General features: G+C 39.6%; 1 protein-coding gene across 6 annotated transcripts in view; it reads right to left on the bottom strand.

Moving 5' to 3' along the window:
• LOC124616740 (UPF0415 protein C7orf25 homolog) overlaps positions 1-16,633 on the bottom strand; it is a 185,255-nt gene that overhangs the window by 30,041 nt on the left and 138,581 nt on the right. The gene's annotated exons all lie outside the window — the stretch shown is intronic.

The following is a 16,633-nucleotide window of genomic DNA, read 5'->3' as shown; positions in this document are numbered from 1 at the left end:
TGGAAGTGCACCACAGAAATTAAAACAAGGATAGCAATGGCAAAAGAGGCATTTTATAAGAAAAGGAGAATCTTCTGCAGCGGTATGGACAGAGAACTCAGAAAGAGACTCATAAAATGTCTTGTATGGAGTGTTCTTCTATATGGCGCTGAAACATGGACTATGAGGAAAAAAGACAGAGAAAGGCTGGAGGCTTTTGAGATCTGGACATGGCGAAAGATGGAAAGAATAAGTTGGATGGACAGAGTAAAAAATGAAGAGGTACTGAGAAGAGTGGGAGAGAAAAGGCAATTACTAGATGTAATAAAGAGAAGAAAAAGAAATTGGATTGGGCATATATTAAGAAAGAATGACGGACTGATAAAAACAGTTTTAGAAGGTTATGTAGAAGGGAAAAGGAAGCGAGGAAGGAAGAGATTCCAGATACTGGATGACATTATGGATGGTACAACATACAGCAGCCTTAAGAAGGAAGCAATGGATCGCAGAAAATGGAGAGGCAAAGGACCTGCTAATATAGCAGATAACTGATGATGATGATGATGCAAGATATACTCTGGTGGGTGCATAATGTTCACAAAGTCATCTACAAATACATGTTCTCTATATGTACCCAATGTGGTTTTGCAAAAAATAACCATCTTTCTTACAAAAATATCCATTTAGGTACACCAGTGATTTCTGTTGCAATTTTGTATGAACTGTAACAACCTGCTGCAGTCCTACCAGCATGTCCCTAAATTCGTTTGACTTCTCTTGTCGTATTTCCTTGATAGGGAATTCAAACACTGGATCAGTTCTCTAGATTTGGTAGCACTAGCATCTTGTACTCAATTTAATTTACAATGCATTGCATTTTCCCAGAACCTTTGCAACAAATCTAAGTCTTCCATTCAGCTACCCTTATTCTGATTTTATAGGACTGTTCCATTACATATCACTTCTTAGTATTACCCTTAAAAACTTGCACAATGCAATGTGTGCACGAACTCAACTCCATCACTAATCTTGTAATCAGATATTAGCAAGTTCTCTCTTTTCATTATAAGTACTATTTTACATTTGTTGTTGTTGCTGTCTTCAGTCCTGAGACTGGTTTGATGCAGCTCTCCATGCTAGTCTAACCTGTGCAAGCTTCTTCATCTCCCAGTACCTACTGCAAACTACATCCTTCTGAATCTGCTTAGTGTATTCATCCATATTTAAAGTGGGATGCCATTTATTTCACCAAGTGGAAATTTTGTCCAACTCTTTCTGCACCTCCTTACCATTCCTCAATGATAGTGCTTTCATGTACACAATGACATAGTCACTGAACCGTTTTAAAGCCCAATATATGGGTCTCAGGTCTGCCCCCAGGTCATATATTGTAACTTCCATAATATGTCTTGGCATCATCAAGTGGAATCGTGTGGTGGCTGCTGATTACTGCTAGTAAGTAGCAACTGCCAACGTCCACATTGCCATGGTCTTCTTAAGGAGGTCTCCTTCAAAAGCTACACGTTATAAGCTTTCCCCTGTAATTCTAACTAAACTGACTGGGTTCCTAAGGATTTGCTATCAGACTTTTAAGGCAGAGACTTACATCAGACCATGACCGATAATGGAAAGTAAACCACAGAGATCTGTGTGTGTTGTGTCTGTAATTATCTACCATAATATTAATCACAACTGATGGTTGGTTTCTTAGAGATGATGTTCTTTCACATAGAAACATGCCTAACTTCACTCTAAAAAGCCACAGACTGCTTTAAGTTCTTATTTCAGTTAGCTACATCCCTCAATGTCCTATTAAATACTTTCCACTTTAATGTTGCATGTTCCTGTTTTGCAGCTCTTTCAATAGATGTACGCCCGACTGACTCCACCTCACTACTGCCGGCATGTGCACGCTACTGACTTGCATTTTCGGCATGATACAACAATGTTCTGTCCACCAGAAAAGGTGTAAAATGACAGAAAGTTCAAGAAGCTAAGGTTCACCAACTAGTGCTTGCTGCTAAGTCGCTCGTGGGCACTGATATCTATCACAGTATCCTTGCATCCATATCCTTAAGTGTTTTGCAAAATGCAAATTTTGATAAAAAAAATAGAAACCCCATGAAAATTTCAAATGCTTCATCTAGATCAAAGAACAACACTAAACAACAAAACAATCTACCAATGCCTGTGGCTTTACTACATTTTTCAATAAGACAACACTCCAACTCAATCACACCCTAAAAGGGTAAAGGAATTTACAAATTTGACTTCGAATGATTTAGATTACTTATATTCTTATGTGAACACAAGCATCAAAATAGTTTCATAAAGAAGAAAGAATCAAGCAATTTTGAAGCACAGATATCACAAAAACTGTACACATCGCTATTGTATAAAATAGTGTAACATTCTGTAAAACTCAGAAAATGTCGAGCAGCACATAAAGAAAATGTGTATTTGTGTATTTATTTTCAATTACATATGTTCATCATTTGAAAGTATAAATTGTGCTCAGAATTTTCTGTACAGACACACACACTTGCAGTACGTCAAGTTTAAATAGGAAAAGTGTTGTAAAGTATTGTTCCTCATCAGATCTAAAGTTTGTGTGTTGCCACCTCCAGTCCTATCAATTTTCTTCATATATTACTTCCTATACCCCTGGCTGCATCTGCTGTTTAGGTGGGCAAAAGCCTGCTCTGAAGCTGTTATTGCGTCTGTTGGGAGCCCTGCCACAACCTTGGAAATTTTCCCATGGGTAACTGCACCGGTCTTGTTGCTGTCCATTATGCCACTCCTCGTTCTGTCTATTGTTGCCACACCACTGCTATGCTGATCATTCACCTCTGTATTCATGATTTGGGTAGCTCCATCCTCGTTATTTTTGTTACAACTGTGATTTTCCCATTGCACTGTTCCTTTCTGTAGAATTTACTCTACAAAAGTATCTACATTATTACTGTTAGAGCAACTGTATTTACTAATGTTTATAGCTTCATCTTGACCTCAGCACTATCTGCTTCATTGTTCTCACTATCTTTGGTTGTTCCTTCTGTTAAGGTTTTTACCTCTATATTTCTATTAAGAAGCTTCCACTTTTCTTCTCATTGTCTGTCACTTCATTTCGCTTATTTCTGCATCTGTCATTCTATTCTCCATATCCTATCCCAGTTTGAGGTTCTACCATCAGCTCCTGCGTGATTTCTTTCATCTCATTCTTCAAGTTGTTTATTTCCTTCAAGCCTGAGGTCAAATTACCCATTGGTTGCGTAGTGTTTTCCTCTATCTTTCTCGTTAGTGTCACTAAGAGTGTCTTCACATTTTTCACCTACAGTACCCTACGTATTGGTGTGGGTATCTGTTCTGTATTATTGTTTTCCACTCCTACTGTGTCGCGCATTACACAAGACTCAGTTTTCCAGGTTCCTGACTTTTTCACAATTCCTAAATTTGATCTCTTTTTCCTTGAGTACAATTATTTCTATTCCCAGTTTGTATAACTTCAAATTCCTTTCATTACCTGTCTCAATATTTTTCTTTATGACTTCTGCTACTGTAACATCATTACACTGTTTCTCACTTCCTGAGATAGTGCATTGGTTTTTCACAACACAAGCGCAAAATACACCTCAACTTTTGTTCAGCAATGCGTATAACAGCAATGCCATATGCAACATACTATGCCAGTAAAGCTTTTGGGACACACACACATCTTTCTGCTTGAGGACACAGATCACTGCACTGACATCAACTATGTATTGTCATGTACCACTGTAATCCATTTTTTTTCTGAACGATGATGATGTTTGCTGTTTCATTTACATGATGCTTCTCCCTCACGTATCAGAAACCACTGCTGCATGTGGACATGGTATGTTCCCTACTGTTGCCTTTCATAGTTCAGTACACTTACTTTTCATAGTTATTGAGCCCAAAGACTGCTTCATGGCAGAATACGCATGTGGAAGCTCTCCCTCAGCAATATTAAATGAAAATACTGTGGATACTAAGGATTTTGGCTATCGAATTTTTTAAGGCAGAGACCTATAACAACCCAGAACAGACAACGGAAACTAAACTGCTCCCTATCTGTGTATGTCATGTCTGTAAATATCTACCATAATATTAATTATAAATGATGGCTAGATTCTTCTGGAATAAAAGATGATGTTCTTTCATGCAGATTATTAAACTTCCAACAACAGAATCATGCTGAACACCTTTTCACTCATTCAAGTTGAGGAAACTGACAAATCCAAAAAATTATTCACTCAGAAAAGTTGAAAATTGCTTTATGTTCTTATTTAAGTTGACTATGTCCCTCCATACCCTATTACACACTTCCCATTTTAATTTCACATATTCCTTTTCCTGGTTCTTTCAATAGATATTCACAAGACGAACTCCACCTGGATACTGCCAATACGTGTTCACTACTGATTAGCATTGTAAAAACAACATGATAATGTCCTGTATAAATGGCAGTATCATTCATAAAGATTGAAATCCTTTATTTTACAGATCAATTTCGGTCACTGTGTGACCATCTTCAGTGCAAACTATTCGAACCTTGTAGGCCCACTGTATGTTGGGTTGGCAACTACAAAAAAAGAATATATACAGGGGCTGCAAAAAAAAAAAAAAAAGGAAACACCACAAGAAATGAATGCTGAAATAAATACAGATGCTAGCTAGTCCTGCAGTTTGCAGTGTTGTATTTGACTAGGAAAGGCACCTGTGCAATGCCCTTAATATGTTGCCAGTGACAGTCATGGTCAGAATAATGTTTCTCTCTCTCTCTCTCTCTCTCTCTCTCTCTCTCTCTCTCTCATTCATATCAGTATCCTCACAGATCCCTGACGTAAGTAATTCTCAGGTGCATAACAATACCTTGTACAGAGCGCACCTGAAAACAACTGAGTTGCGCATGCACCATTTTCAGAGGAGGCCTCCATAAGACATTACCAGCAGTAACCAACGACCTGACAGTGTCAAGCAGTTATCTCAAAGAAATTACATGAGATTTACAAAATGTGATCTGCTGATGTACTGAGAGCCATATAATGAAAAAAATACACTGGGAAAGTGTGAAGAATCTTACAGAGCTGCTATCCTGTCTGATAAATCATTTACGTATACAAAAAACATTACATGTCATATTCTGCTGTCTTTGGGGGCACACCTGATATTGCTTTCAATTCTGCAGAACATTTGGTGTCCACTATTGTGTAGTATTTCTCAAGCCAATCACTATTTGTCAAGATAATCCATCTTCATTAGTAGCTGACACCGTGGTACAGTACCAAACACCTTTCGAAAATTGCCAAAGATGATATCTGGTTGTTGACCTCCTGCAGAGACATCAGAATGTGTGAACTAAAAATATGCTCTAGAATCCTGCAACCACCACAAATCAGAGATATTGGTCCATAAATCTGTACATATGATATTTTACCCTTTTTGTATACAGAAGTGACGTGCATTCATTTCTAGTTACAAGAGGCTATTTGCCCTGGAAATTCTCACTAAATATGAGTTAAGAAACAAGCTAATTCCATGTACAATGTAACTGCCTTATTTGTTTTAGGTAGTCTTAGTTTCAATACCTGATGTACTAACATCAGTATCTCTCTTTTGTCAGTCTAAGCAGTGATCAAACATTGGTAGTCTCTTGTTGTGTGAATATACATGGTCTGGACAAAAATAATGAAACACTGCAAGACAAAAGTGACATGCATTTATTTCTAGATACAAGGGATTGTTTGCTCTGCAAGCTTTAAATAAATAAGAGCTAAGAAATGAGCTAATTCCATGTACAATCTAACTGCTTTATTTGTTTTAAGTAGTCTTAGCTGTTTTTCATTACCTGGTGTACTAATATCAATATCTCTTTTTTGTCAGTCTGCACAATAGTCAAAACATTGGTAGTATGCTGTTGCTTAAATATACAGGGGCTGGAAAAAATAAGGAAATAACACAAGAAATGAATGCTGAAATAAATACAGATGCTAAACAATCCTGCAGTTTGCAGTGTTGTATTTGACTACAAAAGGCACCTGTGCAATGCCCATAATATGCTGCAAGTGACAGTCATGGTCAGAACAATGTTCTGTATAGTTATAAGTGCATTATGTTGGAGCTAAGTAATGCATACGTGATGAATTGTTGGTGCTCATGTGGTGAGTGCTTCTGTAACAAAGGTAGTCAAAGTGTTTGGCATTTCAAGAGGCACGGTGTCGAGGATTTATACTCCAAACAGGAAAAGCAGAAAAACATCATCCACTAATGCACAACTTAGATGAAAGTGTATGCTGTGTGGTCATAATAGACAGACATTGAAGAGGAGTGTGATGAAAAATACGAGGATGACAGCTGCAAAAGTCACTGCAGAACTGAATGTTGTACTTGCGAACCCTGTCAGCACTAAAACAACAAGAAGGGTACTCCATAGCAGGGAATTTCAGGGCGAGCTGAAATTCCCAAATGCGTTCATTAATGATGCAAATGGGCATAACAGTAAAACCTGGTGCCAAAGCCATAAAACCTGGACTATAAAGCAATGAAAGAATGCCATTTGATCAGATGAGGCTGAATTTTGAAACACAACGGGGCTTTGGTGATGATCTGGGCAGTCATGTTGTGGTATTCGATGTAGTCCATGGTTACTCTACACGGCTGCATTATGCATTACTGCCACAGAGTATGTGACTATTTTAGCTGATCAGGTCCATCCCATGCTAGTGTTTGTCCCCCAATGGCGTGCTGTGTCCCCAGATGAGAAGGACCTTGTTCACACAGCTCACATCCTCCAGGACTGATTTTGTGAGCACTAGAATGAACTGCTGCATCTCCCCTACCACTACAGTCACAATATCTCAATATTATTTAGCCTTTGTGGTCTACTGTGGAGAGAAGGGTGTGTGATCATTATCCACCAGCAATCATCATTACGTGAACTTGGCACTACTTTGTGCAGGAATGATATGAGTTTCCCTTGAAGGTCACAGGGGACCTGTATTCATCCATTCTGAGACAACCAGATGATATTTTGAATGCCAACAGTTTCCTATGAAGTATTAGGCATGGTAATGTGTTACGTTTTTAATGTTTCTGAATTTTTTTCAAATCCCTACATTTTTAAATGTGGACTTCTAACATTTAAATAATGTCCACTCCAGATTGGAATATCAACAATGTAAGGAAAAGATAGGTTGATACGTTAGACGGGAACAATTAAAAGACTCTTACACATTAGGTTTTAGCCACAACCCTCATCAGAAAAAGAAAGAAAACCACCCACCACCATCTAACGCAAGCAAGTACATCTCACGTATGTTGGTGGTTATATGTGCATTAGGTGTGCTTGCTTGTGTGAGTGGGAGGTGTGTATTTCTCTTTCTTTACTGATGAGGCCTATGGCTGAAAGATAATGTGTAAGTATCTTTTAACTGTGCCTGTATGCAATGTAATGTGTAATCTTCACAGTAAGTAGCAATCTATCTTTTCCTTAGACTGCTGATTCTTAAAATTTCTTCTTTCTGTCTCCTGTCTTCAGTTTTAACACTAGATTAATTCATGAGGGTGAACAAAGTTTATGACTCATTTCCTGATCTATCTTTCAACTGGATATGACTGTAAAACTTATTGTAGGCTTCATGCATGGCCTTTATTATAGACACATGAGTTGCTTGTTAACCTTTCTCCATCAATTCCATGCATCTAGGTGTCCTGCTGAGGTGTTGTTTCCATTTCTTGGACAATATTTAAACAACCAACCCAGCTGTCATTTTAATATAATCACTGTATTTCATTACATGATTATATTCGAGGCAGTGCAGCTGATTTGCTTGGTTGTTTTAGTGGGTATGTCACTGATGTGCCTCAGCTCTCTCTTCGACTGTTCTGATGTACTGCCTTTCGTAAGACATAGCACATTCATGGGGAATGCAATACCCATCTGACTTTTTGGGACCTAGATCCTCTTTAACATTACAAAACACTCTTCAATCTTCGCTGAAGGGAGTGAAATACACTAGATGCCATGTTTCTGTATGAGTCTAGTAATCTATCTGGATACTGAATTCTGTTTCTTAGTGTCGGTCTCAGTGTTCTTGATTGTGACTGCATTGCCAATTTAATTTGATGATCTGAGTACCCTTCCCTTCAGAACACTGTTCATAGGTGTTGTCATTCTTCAGTTTGCTCTCCTTGTCTGAAAGTGTTCAAACTCTATGGACCAGAGTCATTACTGCCGAATATCTTTGTGATGGATGGTATGGCTTGAGGTGTGAAGATGCACAAGTTTTCTTTACAAGCTGTGACACCGGGATCCATCCATTCTTCTCCTAACTAGTATGTCATGGAAAAGTAATTGGCCCTCTTTTTCAAGTTCCATCGTGAATTTTATATTATGATGGCTAGTTTAAATGTTCCACGAACTCTTGATGCTTTTTCACTCCAAGTAGCCACACGGCAAACATCTATGTACCAACAGAAGCCTGTTGGTTTCAACTTTGTGGATTCTAGTGCTTTTGCTTCCAAAGTGTTGCATATACAGTACTGCCATGACAGGCAATAATGGACTACCTGTCACCACACCATCACTTTGTCCATAATATTTTCTGTAGAACAGAAAGTAAGTTCTTGTCAGAATGTGCCTAAAACTTTCCATGAAATAATTGTTGAACTTTCCCAAGATTATTTTCATGGAATCAGAAAGTGGAATACCCATTATATCTGTATTCTGGAGTCGCATATGAGTAAATTGTGGGAGTGAGGTGGTGCACAAAGTCAGTGGAGCTGCAAATATGTTGCTTTCACATACCCACATATTCACTGAGAATGCATTTTAGCTATTTTGCCAGCTAACATATAGATTAGCCAATATTACTAAGTATGGTTCTAAGAGGAAAAGCTTCAAGGATTCCTGGAACATTTATAGTCTATTCACTGTTATATAAAATTCACGATGGAATTTGCAGAAGAGGGTTTACTACCTTTCCTCAATGTTTTAGTTACAAGAAGAACGGTCACATACCAAGTCACAGTGCAATGTTGTACACTGACATGTATCTCCATGCCTTGAGCCATCACCAACTGTCACAAAGAAATTCAGTACTAAAGACTCTGGTCCATATATCTTTAACACTTTCAGACAAGGAGCACCTCAGCAAAGAATTACATCAGCTATGGATAGTGTTCAGGTTATCAAACTGAATGAGCAATGCAGTCAAAATATGAACATATGAGAAAAGGGGATGCGATGAGACCAAGATAGAGAAACCCAAACCCACTTAGCTGCCTTATGTTACCCAAATATCTGGAAAGATCAGTAGACACCTAGGGAAACAATGAGTCCAGTGTATTTTTCTCCCTTCAAGTAAGATAAATGTATTCTTTGCCATGTTAAAGACAATCTCCTAGAGCCGGGTGTATCACATTCCACACGATTGTGGTATGTCTTACAGGGGGCACAGTTGAGCAGAGGTGCTAGGAACATCAGCGCCACACTTGACTAAAACAACCAAATCAGCTGTGATCAAACACTGCCTTGAATATAACAATGAAATGAAATAATTAAGGAATCTATCAAAATAAAGATGTAAGAAAATCTACTAAACAGGGACAGAGGCTTCAATTTAAAAACGCTTGGGGTCTGGCATTTAAATTTATTTATTTTTGTTTTTAAATCTCGCCGGCCATCACATCCACAACAGCTAAAAAACACTGACAGAATTTATTTCATAGAATATCAGTGCAAACTCTGAAAAATAAAAGAGCATCAAAGGGCATAGTGGATGTCAGGAATTGAACTCATCTATAAATAGCAGTACGAAACAAAACAATATTTCACAGTCTGGTTGGGGTCCAGACAACAAGTATCTAGAACAGCAAAACTTGTAGCACCTGAAGAAGATGGCTGGGTCAGTCATCAAGATATTGTGCGTAAAATGAAGACAACTCGGTAGAACACCTGGAAGCAAACCATTAATGTATTGCTCCAAGAAATCTTGAGAGATCACATTTTCTCCATCAGTTTCCTTTTAGTCTCTTTTGTAGTGTGAATCTAGTAATCTCACTCAGTATTTTCAACATCCTCCAAATGGTACCATTAGATTAGGGTGGGTCTTCGCTTGCTTTTACTACTTAACTGGAAATGTCCTTATGCACATTCAAGTAGGAAGGCTTGGACATTTAGACTTTTTACTTCTTATGATGCTACTGCTCACAACTAATTGAGAGCCTCTAAAGATCTTGCAAATAAGATCTCTACACATCCAATAAAGCAGGCATTATTTCAAGCCAAGAAAAGTAATGTAAAGTTCTTAGACCTACTCAGTACCATTGTCCTAAACACAGAACCCAGCAAAAAAATTAAAAAAAATCTGCAGGTTTCATACAAACTTGCCTGAGTTCCAAGTACATAACAACACAGCAACACAGAAACTAATTTTAGCTTTTTTAATGTAAACTTGTATACAGGAAAACTTCTGTTAAAATTCTCAAAAGCATCAAGTCAGCTGTAATTACAAAGGCAGACTGTAGCATCATAACATCATCACCCAATATCCCAACAGAGTACCAGACTGTAAACAGCTGGAACACACAATTTTTTTATGGATCCAGGACATCATAAATAGTTTGACGTCATCAGCACAAGCTGTGTTTTGACCTAACAGAAGTTTCTGGGACTGGGCACTGCTGCTAACCATGTATATATAAAGAGGACCTGAAAACTTTTGTTGCTCAATCTATTTGTGCGACCTTTTCTTGAGATGTCAAGCAACAATTTTCAATATGCATACAGTCCTGCAATATCATACCAGAGCAGAAATTTCAAGAAGTGTGTAAGTGAATTAATGAATAGTCTAACCAAATTCTAAGAACATTTAACCACACTCAAAACTCAGTCCCAACATTGTTAGAACAGAAATGTGCTGTTTTCATCTATCAAATTGTTTGGCAGCTCATCAGATGAGGCCAAGTTTTGTGCCAGTTGGAGCAATTAGATTCCAAAGTACATCAAAGTCAGATAAACAACTAACGACAACCAGTCATTTTTTAACTTTTATTTATATGTATTTGCCTAAAAATAAGTTTTCTGCTACCAGTCAAGATTTTCCTTTATTTATATTTTTGTTGACACATTTTGGTAAATGATTCCCATTTTCAGGTATATTTTCCATGTGTTTTGCCATTTATTCATGATTTGTCAGTGTGTGGTGTGCTGCACAGTTGCACTGTGTTTAAGTTTTATTGTGGTCCACTTGTGCAGAAGCTCACACATTTTAAATATCACACACAGTTTTCTGTGCACAGTACACACTGAAACGTTTGTTATTTTCAGTGTGTACTGTGCAAAGAAAATTGTGTGTGTTGTTTAATGTGTGTAAGCTTCTGTGCAAGTGAACTACAAGAATACTTTAATACAACAGAAAAATGCAGTACCTCACACATTGAAGACATGATGAATATATGGCCTAGCAGGCCGAAAATGCACTTGAAAGTGGGAATCATTTCCTTAGACACATCACGCAAAATACAAATAAAAGAAAATCATTACCAGTAGCAGAAAAGTTATTTATAAATAAACCCATTGTTATATGGTCATAGTCTTTCACAAACCATTTCTAATGAATCAAAACAGCCTGTGATAAATAGTGACTGAAATTATGGTGGTTCTTTGATACAGTAAATCATGAAAAAATCACTAAGAAAATAGCATATATAATCTAATTAACTTTTCATACTTGCTTATATAACACTGCTGTTGCAAGTTAAGCTCATCATAAAGCTTGGAATAATATCTTGTACTTAGAATAGCTTCCCTTGCTCTTGTTCTCTTTGCTACAGAATACTATACACTAGTACAGCTGTGAAGTGTTCATAACAGCCACAGTGAAGTGCAACAAAATGCTACAAGGAGCGCAATCACTGGGATTATTCAGTGTTGCATCAGGTGGCTTTGGAAACAAACATTCACAGCCTTGACAGGCCCATTGATACCAACCGACTGTCATGTCATCCTCTACCAATGGCGTCATTTGATTCAGTATAGAGAGGTGTGCGGTCAGGACACTGCTCTCCCGGCCATTATCAGTTTTTGTGATCTGGAGCCACTACTGCTTGGACAAGTAGCTCTTCAATTGGCCTCACTAGACTGCGTGCACCCTGTTCCACTCCTCTTACCAAAGAAAAATCCACACCAGTACCAGGAATCAAACATGGGTCTTCCATATGGCACTCAACCATGCTGACCATTCAGTTACAGAGGTGGATATCAAGTGGCTTCTGGCGCAGTAAAATTCTGATGTTGAACGAGTTTCAGGGCATGCACAACAAATTTATCCATTCTTGGGTAGAACTTCAAGTCCCACAACCAAGGTAGCTGAAGCCTGTAGGACTAGTAAATGAGGAAGTTGTATGATTGTTGCAAAATGGTTTTCAGCACAAGGAGGACTGAGACAAAAGCTCAGTATTGGTCCTCACAATTAGGGACTGAGGAAATTGTGAACCCATGTGGGCCTCTGCTGCACTGTCTATGAATGTAAATATACATCAAGCACAAATATGGCCTCCAAGAGAAGCATCTATAGGACTAGAGCTGTGCAGACAAGCAACTATTTTGTGGAGAACTACCTAAAAAGAAAAATCTTCGATGGTCTTCAAACATTCTATGCAGATCATGATCCTGCATTTCACTGCATCAAATCCTGTAACAGCTCCTAATAATTGAAGGCAGTGGTTGTTGTCTTAGGTCTGACAGTATGTAATTTTGTGATTTAGCACCATTGTCAGATGACACTTGCACATGTAATGAGTACAATGACGATGACAACAATGATTATGATGATGATGAAACTGTCATGTCCTGATGCTGCCTTTCCACTTTTATATCAGAGTGCTCTTGACATGTTCTTTCTACCACTACATCCCATGAAGAGCTCATTTGAAAACTGCTACCCCAGTTGACAAGATCATCATTCACCCGTACCTCCACTACCTCTTTGATGATCAAGTACCAAAACCCATTCAATTGGCTTATGTTTGTGTTCGTATCACCTTCATTGAGGCTGTACTTTGCCACTCCAGATTTGTCCGTTTGGCTGAAGTGAATGCGTCTCACATGTTCTACGCTGTGCTGTGAAACATGCCATTGTGTTTAGCAGATATACTGCTTGCCATATTCGCAAGTGATGCTGTAGACTCGAGGTATCCATGGTCTTAGCTTGTCTTTCATTGAGCCAAGTATATTTTTTATTTTAGCCAAAGAGCAGAAAATGATTTTAATGTTGTTCTCTAGTATCTTGGCAATATTGGCCATGGAAAACCTAGCATATGGAAGGAACATCAGATGCCTTATGTCTTCATCCAGATTGTATTCTTTCCTATTCTTCTTGCTCAGCTGGAAAGCGCATCTCATCTGTGTCTCCGAGTAGTCATTCTTGCCGAAGGTTTCCCTTAGATGCTGTAACTTGCCAAACGCTTCCCTTAGATGCCACAGCTCAGTGGGTAGATTCTCCATGTCACAAGTCTCTCATGCTCTATGCATCATGGTGGTGAGCACAAATTTGTGTTCTGCTGGATGGTGGCGGCTGTTGGCATTTGGATATAGGTCCGTGTGTGTCTTTTTTCTAGTCACAGAATGTCCTAGCACACCATAAGTTTTCTTGCTTATCAGAATGTCAGGCAAAGGCAGGCATCTGTTTTCTTCTGTCTCCCTCATGAAATTTATATTGTTGTGTATGCTGTTGAGGTTGTCAAGAAACTTGTGCGGGGTTTCTCTGCCATGCAGTCACACCATGAATGTTTTGTCCATGTATCAACAGAATGCCTTTGGTTTCAGACACATGGCTTTGAGAGCCATTTCCTCAAAGTGTTCGTGTAGAGGTTTGCAATGCCTGATGGAACAGGGGATCCCATACGGACTCTGTCTCACTGCTGGTAGAACTTTCCACCACATTGGAAGTAAGTGTTAGTGAGCTCACAGCACGGAACAGTTCCACACTTTCCAGAATGAAATATCACTCTGCTGAGGAGTGTGCACTGATATGAAACTTCCTAGCAGATCAAAACTGTGTACTGAATCGAGACTCAAATTTGGGACCTTAGCCTTTCATGAGCAAGTGCTCTACCATGTGGGCAACCCAAGCACGACTCACGCTGTGTTGTCACAGCTGTACTTCCGCCAGCACCTCATCTCCTACCTTCCGAACTTCACAGAAGCTCTCCTGCAAAAGTTGGACTAGCACATCTGGAAGAAAGGACAGTGCCCTTGCCCATGAAAGGCAAAGGTCCCGAGTTCAAGCCACAGACTGGCACACAGTTTTCATCTGCCAGGAAGTTTCAGTTCCACAGTGTCTTCCTCAACATGGCCCCCTCATAACATCAGGGAATCCTCTAGTGGTACCTGTGTGAAGAGAGACATGATGTTGAAACTGACCAGGAGGTCACCATTGTCCAGATGTACCCCTGAAGCACCTTCACAAACTAAATTGAATTTTTTGATAGGGTGTGTGCAATGAGTCACAAGAGGCTTTAGTAATTGTGACAGGTGTTTAGCTATTCCATACGCTGGTAAATGCAGTGTGTCCACTTATGGACACAATGGAACTCCCTTCTTGTGCATCTTTGGTAGGCCTTACAGCTGTGGTGGTAGCGCTGCTTGGGGTACAGCCTTTTGACCGTATCCTTGTCCACTCCAGAGTTGTTCAGAGGTAAGATGGTCTTCCTAGTCACAGCTGGTGTAGGATCCTTTCCTACTGACTTGTAAGCAAGGTCTTGTAATAGCATCTTCATCTCCTGCCCATAGTCAACTGAACATCGCGGCACTGTCGCATTTTCTTTGTCAGCTCCTCTTCATCTTCTCAGAGGTTGTGTATTGCCCTCCGTTATGCCAAGGAGATGTTAGTTTTTGGAATTTTTGTTTTGTCAAGTACCCTTAGGTCCCCCCTATCACTTCTTCAATGATCTCAGAGGGAAGAGCCTGAATGGCTTGCTCGACATTGCTGAGGATCTCCTGTTTAGGTAAAGTGCTTGAAACCAGTGAAAAATTTAATCCTTTTGATAGCAAGGACATGGTCACCTTTTCCAGCAAACTGATGATGGTCCTCAAATCCTTTGTGTCAATATTCTGCATGTGTGCCCCTGGAAGTCAATGGAACTTCTTGTGTTGTTTAAAGGTAGCTTTGAACTTGCAGAGTTCATTGGATGCAAAGGTCTTACTATCTACCTACCCCCACATGCAGGGCAGGAGACTGGATGCCAGTCGCAAGTGGTATGGGATTAGAGTACGTCCAATTTCACCAACATATGGGATAGGTAAACACCTGGCACAGTTACTAAAACCTCTCCTGTGTCACTGCACACATCATGTCAAAAAATCAACTGAGGGTGTGAAAGTGCTTCAGGGGATATGTCTGGACAAGAGTGACCTCCTGGTAAGTTTCCACATCACGTCTCTCTTCACATGGGTACCACTAGAGGAGTCCTTGACATTACTAGGTAGCCACTTTGACAAAGACACTGTGGAGTTCCACCACACATCCACCACCACCTACTTCCAACATGGTAGAAAGCTCTACCAGCAGTTAGACACAGTGACTGTGGTCTCACCCTTGTGCCAGGCATTGCAAACCTGTGTATGGAACACTTCGAGAAAATGGCTCCCAAAACCATGTGTCTGAAACCAAAGGCATTCTACTGACACGTGGATGACACATTCGTGGTGCGGCCACTGGTGAAGAAAACCTGCTGGCATTTCTTGATCATCTCAACAGCATACATGACAGTATGGAGGCACAATTAACGTAGAAGAAATATCCTAATAAGGAAGAAAGCTGATGGCATGCTGGGACATTCTGTTCATAGAAATAAGACACACATGGACCTGTACCTAAATGGCAGTAGCTGCCACCATCCAGCACATTGCAAATCTGTGCTCACTGTCCTGGTGCACAGAGAATGAAAGATATGTGACAAGGAGAGTCTACCCGTCAAGTTGCAGCATCTGAGTGAAACCTTTCACAAGAATGGCTACTTGGAGAGACAGACATGATACGCCCTCCAGCTGAGCAAGATGAATAAGATGATCCAGAAGAAGACATTGAGCGTCTGGTGTTCCTTCTGTATACTGGGCTGCCCACAGCCAAGATTTCCAAGATATTGGAGAAGAACAGCATTAAAACCATTTTCTAATCTTTGGCTAAAATAAAAATATGAAATAGCTTGACTCAATGTTAGACAACTAGGACCATGGGCACTTGGAGTCTACAGCATGAGTTGTGAATATGGCAACCAATATATTGGCCAGACACAACGGTGTATTTCACAGTGACACTCAGAACATGTGGAAGCATTCACCTCACCCAAGCTGATTAATCTGTAGTGGCAGAGCACAGCCTCAAGGAAGGTCATATATTTGAACAGACAGATGTATTGTGCCAATTGAACAGGTTCTGGGATTTGATTATCAAAGAAGCAGTGGAGATACGGGTCCATAATGACCTTGTCAACTGGGATGGTGGTTTACAGCTGAGCTCTGCATGGGATGTAGTGCTAGCAAGCATGTGATTGGCTCAGGTATTACAGATGAGGCAGAGGAGCCTATGGTTCAGGGTCTACAAAGATGCAAACTGATCATGAATCCGAC

This window comes from Schistocerca americana, chromosome 5, assembly GCF_021461395.2.
Source record: "Schistocerca americana isolate TAMUIC-IGC-003095 chromosome 5, iqSchAmer2.1, whole genome shotgun sequence".
Classification (NCBI taxonomy): Eukaryota; Metazoa; Arthropoda; class Insecta; order Orthoptera; family Acrididae; genus Schistocerca; species Schistocerca americana.
This window is presented reverse-complemented; position numbering and strand designations above follow the sequence as displayed.